General features: G+C 25.9%; 1 long non-coding RNA gene across 2 annotated transcripts; it reads right to left on the bottom strand.

Annotated features, from left to right (window-relative positions):
• Positions 1–7,035: 7,035 nt before the first annotated feature.
• Positions 7,036–8,074, bottom strand: LOC112761827 (uncharacterized). Of its 2 annotated transcripts, none has more exons than XR_011880548.1 (2): positions 7,982–8,074; positions 7,036–7,792 (listed from the first exon to the last, which is right to left on the bottom strand). It is a non-coding gene; the product is annotated as an uncharacterized lncRNA (long non-coding RNA). The 2 variants fall into 2 exon arrangements; XR_011880549.1 differs by having other exon boundaries at positions 7,895–8,027.
• Between the last annotated feature and the right edge of the window lie 264 nt (positions 8,075–8,338).

Below are 8,338 nucleotides of genomic sequence, written 5' to 3'. Positions count from 1 at the left end.
TATTATTATGATTATTATTATAATTATTATTCACATCGGCCGAAAGCCTTTAAGGGAATGAAAGAATAAAAAATGGAATGTGTTACTTGCTAAGCTTTATATGCATGTGTGTATATATATAAAATCAATGACACATAAGTCTTCCATGTGTCACTTTAACATTAATTATCCAGTCTTCTTTCATTAACCATTCCTTCTCCAAGTAATACTGAATAATTTTCTTTGGGAAAATGAAGAGAATGTCGTGAGTGAGAGAGAACGAGAGAACAATAGCACCGTGAATTTTCAGTTTCGATTTTTTGCAATCCGTAATTCTAATAAAAAATCTAATTCGGTAAAAGTGTTTGTATTCTCATTCTCTATACATTGACGTTATTTTTGTCCGGTAGAAGTTGATGGTGACGTAGTTCCTCTTTCCCTTGAGTTCGGCTAATTGGAGTTCTAGGAAGCACAGACAATTTCTGACGCTTTTTCCTTCAGCAGCTTGGTCAGCTGGTCAGAAAGCTTCTCCAGAACTTTCGATGATTTTGATTTCATACGAAGGTAGTGGGTTTTATTTTGAAATTAACTGTTTTAAATTATGAATGCCACAGAAGTCTAGTGGATATTTGCAAATAATTTATGATTGCTTGGAATGACTGAATGATGAGTTTGAATTGAAGCTGTGATTGATATTAGTTTTGTGATTGATATTAGTTTTCTGATTTTGATGAAATTGTTAAAATTCTGATTTTATGTGATTATGATGAATTGGTTGAGTTGTGACTGTAAAAGGTGATTAAATTAGTGTTACTTGTTAAATTGTAATATGATGAGTTAATTATTGAAGAAATTGTCGTATTGATAATTGTTGAATGGAGTTGGATTTGAGTTTGGTTTGGAAAGTGATGAATTTGAGGGAGCTCGTATGGGTGATAAAGTCCAATTTTTAAGAGGGATTCTGCCCAATTTTATGTAAAAATAACCGAAAATGTGATTTTATTTCGAAAATCTTATTTATAAATTTATTTTAAAATATTATTTTATAGTGGAAAATATTTTATTTATATATTTTCTCATATTGAGAAATGGATTTTGTATTGAAAATTTGTTTTATTAGTAATAAATTGAGAGTTAGAAAATATTTTGACATTAGAACTAGTTGGATTTTTAGATTTATAAATGTTTTGGATATTGGACTTGACCTGCTGGTTTATCGGAAGTAATCTGTGAGAATTGAAAATAGGTTTTTAGTACTGAATTTGATTCGTTTGAGTTATCAAAAATGTTTTCTGAGAATTAGAAATGGTTTGGTTGGAACGGTAAAAGGGTGGCATAGTCCAAATTTTAGAGGAAATACTGCCGAAATTTTTATAGAACTCCAAGACTTTGTTTAAGGCGTTATTTAAAAGCCAATCTGATTTATGAATATTGTTTAATTTTAAATTATTACGAAAAGAGTTACTTTCAATCCAATTTATTAAAAAAAGTATAATCTTTTAAATTCACTCTTTTGAGAAGAGATTTTGTTTTAAGTTATGATATGAATTTGGTTTGTTAAGAAAAAGAAAGAATGAGAAATGAACATGGCACGTGTGATTATGAATTGTTTAAAAGGTCACGAGAGGGTGACGGAAAGTAAATGATTATGGTGCCGCTGGAAAAATGTTAAGCTGTGAGCTTTATATGTGAATCATTGTGCGGGGACGCCTGTGTGTATGGAATGGCTTCGAGGAGAAAGTGGCACATGCTTCAGTTGGAGAATCAGTGCCTGTAAGTACTTGTAGAGGTCATGTTCGGCATACTTCAACTGGAGAATCAGCGCCTGCAAGAGGTTGAAACCTTACAGAGGTTATGTCGCTGGAATGTCTTATCTGACTTGCGAGTCCGATTGTGTCGAATGCGGGTCGAAACCGACAAATGAGCTCATTACCTGCGATAGGACTAGACATGCATCATCATTGTTTGCACATTTGCATTTGATTGTGTTTGCTTATCTTGTCTCTCTGTGATTGTACTGTTTGTCTTATTGCTATTTGTTTGTGTGTTGATCTGTTTCTTATGCTATTAGTTTGTGTATTGAGGTAACTGAGAACAGAGGTTGTGATTGAGATTTGTTTTAAGCTCAAAAATTTAAAAGAAAATATTTAGTTATCTAAAGTAAAATTTAGAAGTATTTTCAGGGGTTGGTAAAAATATAGTTTTTTTGAGTAAATGGATTATTTGCATTTTAATCTCTACTTTTACGGCATTTCCGTTCCCTACTGAGAATGTGTGGTTTGTTCTCATCCCAAAATCTTCCACTAATTTAGTGACAGGCTCGAAAGTTCAATATGAAGTTGTGGATGAGTAGTAGATTTACTTGTGATTCCTATTATTTTTATAGAGTTTCCTCACCCTTGTTGCTTTAAGTTTTATTTTATCCAGAGGATTAGGTATTGTATTAGAGTTTTATATTGAATTTATTTGTATAGTACTTATTATTATTAATAATTATGTGATTATTATTATTTGAAGATCTTTGATATGTAATTTTAATTACTAAAAATAATTTTCTGGAGTTTTCTATAAAACTGAAATGCGATACCGAACTAAAGGCTCAATATTAAAAAGTTAATAAGGAAAATAGGTTAGTAATGTCTTACTTTTGGCACGATCATGACATACTAAAAGTTAGGGTGTTACAAGTATTATATTATAAAATATAAAAATTGAAGTGATTATTATATAATTTGGATGGATTGGACTAAATATAAAAATATAAAATAGAATTATATTATTAAATTTTGGTAATTTTAATTAGTTAATAATATAAAATAATATAAAAGTAGCATAATTGAATAGTTTTGGTTGATTATACTAAAAATATCGAAAAATACTCTAAATAAAAAGTCAAATTAACTTTAATATTAAATTCATTTATACGATTTTAATTTTATATAATATTTAGATAATAGATTAGTAAAAGCAAATGGAATGATGACTTTAATTAGTATTCGATAAAATATTCATTTAGAATAAAAAAGTAAAAGTATGGTATTATTAAAAATAATATATTTTTATGTTTAAAAAATTATATTTAAATAAAATATTTATAAAATATAAAATTTAGAGTAACATAGATTCATGAAGATTAATCGTTAATTAATTATAATAAATTATATAACATTTAAAAAGACAATAAAATGAATAAGAAAAAAATAAAACGAAATAGAACAGATAGAAGACTACAATAAAATAAATTGAGTGTGAGTTTTTTTTTTTAAATTTCATATCACATTCATTTCGATAATAATAATAAATAAAAATACGTCAATTTGAAAGTAACTTCACACTACAATATACCACAAACAGGTAAATGGCGTAAATTTAAATGCGAATTTTTTTTATTTATGCATACATGATAATACCAAGGTCTATAAATGCTTCATGGATAACATATCATATATAGCTTCGAATGATGAGCACGAGAGTTAGAGTGTGTGGTGGTTTGTGTCCACGATAATTGCCTTCTTATAACGATGCCTCATAGGAAGAAAAAGAATTGTTGTAAAAGCTATCCAATGAAAGAGTAATTGGTAAACAAATGATATTTTCTTCTAACATACATAGTCTTTTATAGTGGTAAAATAAAAATAGAAGGAATAAAATTTTGTATTTTTATATTAGAAATAGAATTTGATATTTATCCTAATAAAATTATTATTATTGTTATTATTATAAATGGGTTACCATTAAGGTAAAAATTTGCTACTAATAAAATTATTGGATAATGAATAAGAATTAGAATGGTATCAATATATAATTAAAATAAATAAAAAAAATTTCAATTGATAATTAGTTTACTAATACATTAAATATTGATTTTATATGATTATAATAAAGATATTTTCCTAAATTAGTATAATTATGTATTATTCATTAAAATGATTAAAAATATTTTTGATTGATAATTGATAAGTAGCTTAATAATACATTAACTATTGATTTTATATAATTATAATAATTTTTTTTTAAATTAGTATAATTATATATTATTCATTAAATGTATTTATTTTAAAAAAATGGATTTATAAAAAATTGACACGTCACTTTTATTAGTTGAGAGAAAACTCATTTTAATATATTAAGTAGATATATATATAGTTATATATAACCCGATGTTTCATTTCTTTCGCTTTGTTCCTTTATGGCTTCGGCCAGGGAAGGAAATAATAATAATAATAATAATAATAATAATGATAATAATGATAATAATAATAGTAATAATAATGATAATAATAATAATAATAATGATACTAATAATTATAATTCTTTTCTTTTGTTTTAAAATATGTCATTATAATAAAAATTATTTAAAAATCTTAATAGATTTTAAATTTAAAATGTCATAAAATTTAATTTAATTATTTTTAAAAAAATATTTTTTTAATAAAATTCTCAATAAATATAATAAATTATGAATAATGCATTATTTGATTTTTAAAAAATTCGGGTTGTTATAGTGGGGTGCGGCTGAGTATGGTGAGGGAAGTTAGGGTTAGGTTCCAATTTGAAAATTAGGGTGTTTGATTTTCAATTTAGAAATTAGAGTTAGAAATAAGGAATTTTATAAAGGAATAAGGACATATATGAATAAATATTTTAAAATAATTTTAAAATCAAATGTACTCTATTAAAATATTTAAGAATATTATTTATTAACATATTACTACGTTTAATTAATTATTTTTAATTTAAATTATAAAATGAACATATTAATCAAACTCTATATATAGTATAGTTTAAATCTAAAATATCAATTATCTTATTAAATCATACACCTTTTTATTATTTTTCTATTACCAAAATTTTAATTTCAATTTAAATGAACTAACTAATTATAATAAAAATTGTACATAAATATTAACTAACTTAAATTTAAAGTATTTATAAAAATTAATCTAATATTTTTTAATAAATTAATTTTTAAGAGTTCAAATTAATACCATAATTCATTCATAATAGAATTTACTTAGATTAAATTATATAATTCTTCCATTACTTTTAAATTATAAAATAACCAATTATAATAAAATTACACAAGAACGTTAATTAACTTAAATTCAGTATTTATAAAATCAATTTAATTATTTTGAATAAATTATTTTCTAAAAATGAAGAACTTGAATTAAATTATAAATTGTTCATAATAAAAGTGACTTAAATTAAATTATACAATTTTTTTCTTATTTTTGAAGTACAAAAATTATAATTTCAATTATATCAAATATTCAATAAAAATTATATAAAAATTCTAATTAATTTAAACTCTATTTTTTATAAAAAATTTAGATATAACTCCTGATTATTTTTAAATTCAAAATATCATAGAATTTTATTTAATTATTTTCAGTAAAATAATTTTCTTAAAATAAAATCTTCAACAAATATAATAAATTTAATTATCCGAAAATTCGGATGTTACAAGTTTTGATATGAACCTTAATAATAACAAATATTTGAATTTGTCTTATTTATTTAACTTTTTAATACGAGCATATCAGGTAAACTAATATGCTAATGCACTGCAACAAAATAACATTTTGGCAACATTTTTTAATGGTTCGTGACAGTTTTAACCGTCACTAAATATTTTCACGACGATTAGAAAAAGTATTACTGATTTGAACGTCGCCAGCAGACATAGTGACAGTTTTTGGATCATTGTTGGTAAGGAGTATCGCTAAATTGTTTGTGACAACTATCACTAATTTGTAACACTTGTTAATGTATTTTTTAATTTGTGTTGTATTTTGCGACTCTTTGAAACTGTCATTAAATTACTAAATTCAATGATAATTTTAAACCATCACAAATTTTTTAGCAACGATTTGAAGTTGTAACTAAATTACTAGTTTTTATGATAAATTTTAGGTATATTTAATGATTGTCTAAATCGTCACAATATTTTTAGTAATAGTTTCTCAATTTAAAACTGTCACTAAGTTAGTAATTTCTGTAACGGGCTTTTTCTGTATTTAGTGGCTTTTTAAGCTGTTATAAACTTATAATCTCTCCAATATCAAAATTGAATTCTACAAAAATAGCATTGCATTTCAAAACATAGCAATAATATATTTAAAGTTGAATTCTATAAGTTGTGCATAGTCATAATCCATGATATATAAATTTAAAAATTCCTAACTTAATATAAACATGTAAAATTAACAATTCATTAATAGAACTCCTTTAAAGTTCATGTAATTTGTGTTGTTGAAGTTCATGAATCATGATTGACAAAATAAAATAGTGTTGTCTACACCTGTGATCTAAAATTTACAACCTAGAATTAAAAATAAAGAAAATATTTTAGTAAAAATATTCAAGCCAAAACTATGTTGTATAGTAGAGAGTGAAATGAAAATGTAACCAATATAAAGTGAAAAAAGTTGTTTCCCATGACATACAGGTAGGTCAAACTTTCAAGGCTGTGGAATCTAAATGGATGGAGTTGCTTAATTGATTTCCATGAACATTACTACATAAGATAAACAAATGAAAAGTAAAGACCCAGTATAAGTTATATTCAAAACAAAAGAAGATTCTTTTTTTTCAAAGTTCCACGGTTCATTGGCAGTGTGCAGAAATCTTACAACTAATTCAATGCAGTACAGGAGCTAATATTATGCGGAATAGACCCTCAAGATGGTTGTTGGCATTATTCCTAAACATAACAAACAAGAGGAACTTAATTCAACTGACATAAAAAGAAGTGATTCTACTTTTTTTTTCTAAAATAAGAATGAATCATACTCAAAATTCAAACAGGTGTTCAAGTTTTCCAATCTTATTAGGAATTCTACCCAGCAGCTGATTGTCATTTAATTGCCTACAATAAAAACTAGTTTTAAATAATTACTTGTAGTAAAAAGAGGACCAAGATGATACAATCATAATCAGACTCAAAAGTAGCTCAATTTTGACATGTTGGCCAAGTTCTACAGGTATTGGACCAATAAGCTTGTTTCTATGGAGGTACTTGTAGAATCAATGTGCTCAGGCAAGAATAAATAGTGAAGGAATTTCAATCAATATGAAATTACACTTATAGAAGAAAGATAGTAATAACACAATAACGATGATGGAAATAATCCCCTCAGTATCGGGTTAATCATTAAGAGACAGAAAACACAAATCAAGTGATCATATCTATGCTAATAATTACAAAAATTCCTCAGCCAAAATACTCACAATGTAGCCACTTGAAGAAATCCAATATTATAGGGAATATCTCGAGAAATCTGATTACATGAGATGTCCCTGAAAATTCAATGATAACATATGGTGACACTACAAAACTAGAGAAAAGAAATACAGACAATGAAAGCACAAAAAAAATTAAATACAAGAGTTCAAAACTTGTACAGTTCCCAGTGTAGTTCCTTACAGTCAAGCTATTGCCTCTTACATCACTAGGAAGTCAAGGAGAATAATAAAGAATAAGAAAGGTCAAAACTTAAAAACCAAAGGAAGAACATATGATACAACAAAGAGAAGCCTCAAGTGTATGCTAAGGATACTTACAAGTACGACAGATAAGTTAATTGACAGATATCAGGGGGCAAAGTTCCAGTCAACATGTTCCCTCACAATCCACTATACCATTGCATAATCAAAATTAACCGTTTGGAGATTAGTGCTAAAACCAGGAAACATCCATCCGTAAATGAAAATTATACAAAGAAAGGAGAATTCACACAGGTACTGCAAGACTTCATTCCAATAGAGTAGTCTAGGTATCTCTCTAATGAGCATGTTTTGTGCAAGATCGCTGCAAATGAGAGAATGCAATTATTCGAATGCATTCACCAATAAAAGTACTTGCAATAGAACATAAAATACAGAAAATTAAAAATATTCGAAGAAAGATTACCACCAAGATTAATTGCACATTTGAATTTGTTTGAAAATACATGGCACAATCCTAAGCTCATAAAAATTTACAATTAAATGAACTTACAAGATTTTTAGGTTTGGGATTTGGGATAAAGTTATGGGGATGGGATGAGTCAACTGATTCCTTTTCAAATTCCGACATTTGCCAACTAAATGGTTCTATATCGGAAAATTTCTCTTCAAAAGTAACAATAATATAATATGATATACTATTGTAGCTCTTTCCTCATCTTAATAGTATTTTCTTTATTAAGTAAAGTTTTGTTGACCGACTAATCACATTGAGAAGGTGCGATTTAAGAGTTTAAGATTTGAAAATGAATGAATGAATTCAAGGGACCCATGTAGCCATATATAGCTCACTATTGCTAAGAGCCTAAGATGGATTTAATTTCCAAATAAGTAACGATTTTGACTAAAC

Source organism: Arachis hypogaea, chromosome 1 (assembly GCF_003086295.3).
Source record: "Arachis hypogaea cultivar Tifrunner chromosome 1, arahy.Tifrunner.gnm2.J5K5, whole genome shotgun sequence".
NCBI classification, from domain to species: domain Eukaryota; kingdom Viridiplantae; phylum Streptophyta; class Magnoliopsida; order Fabales; family Fabaceae; genus Arachis; species Arachis hypogaea.
This window is presented reverse-complemented; position numbering and strand designations above follow the sequence as displayed.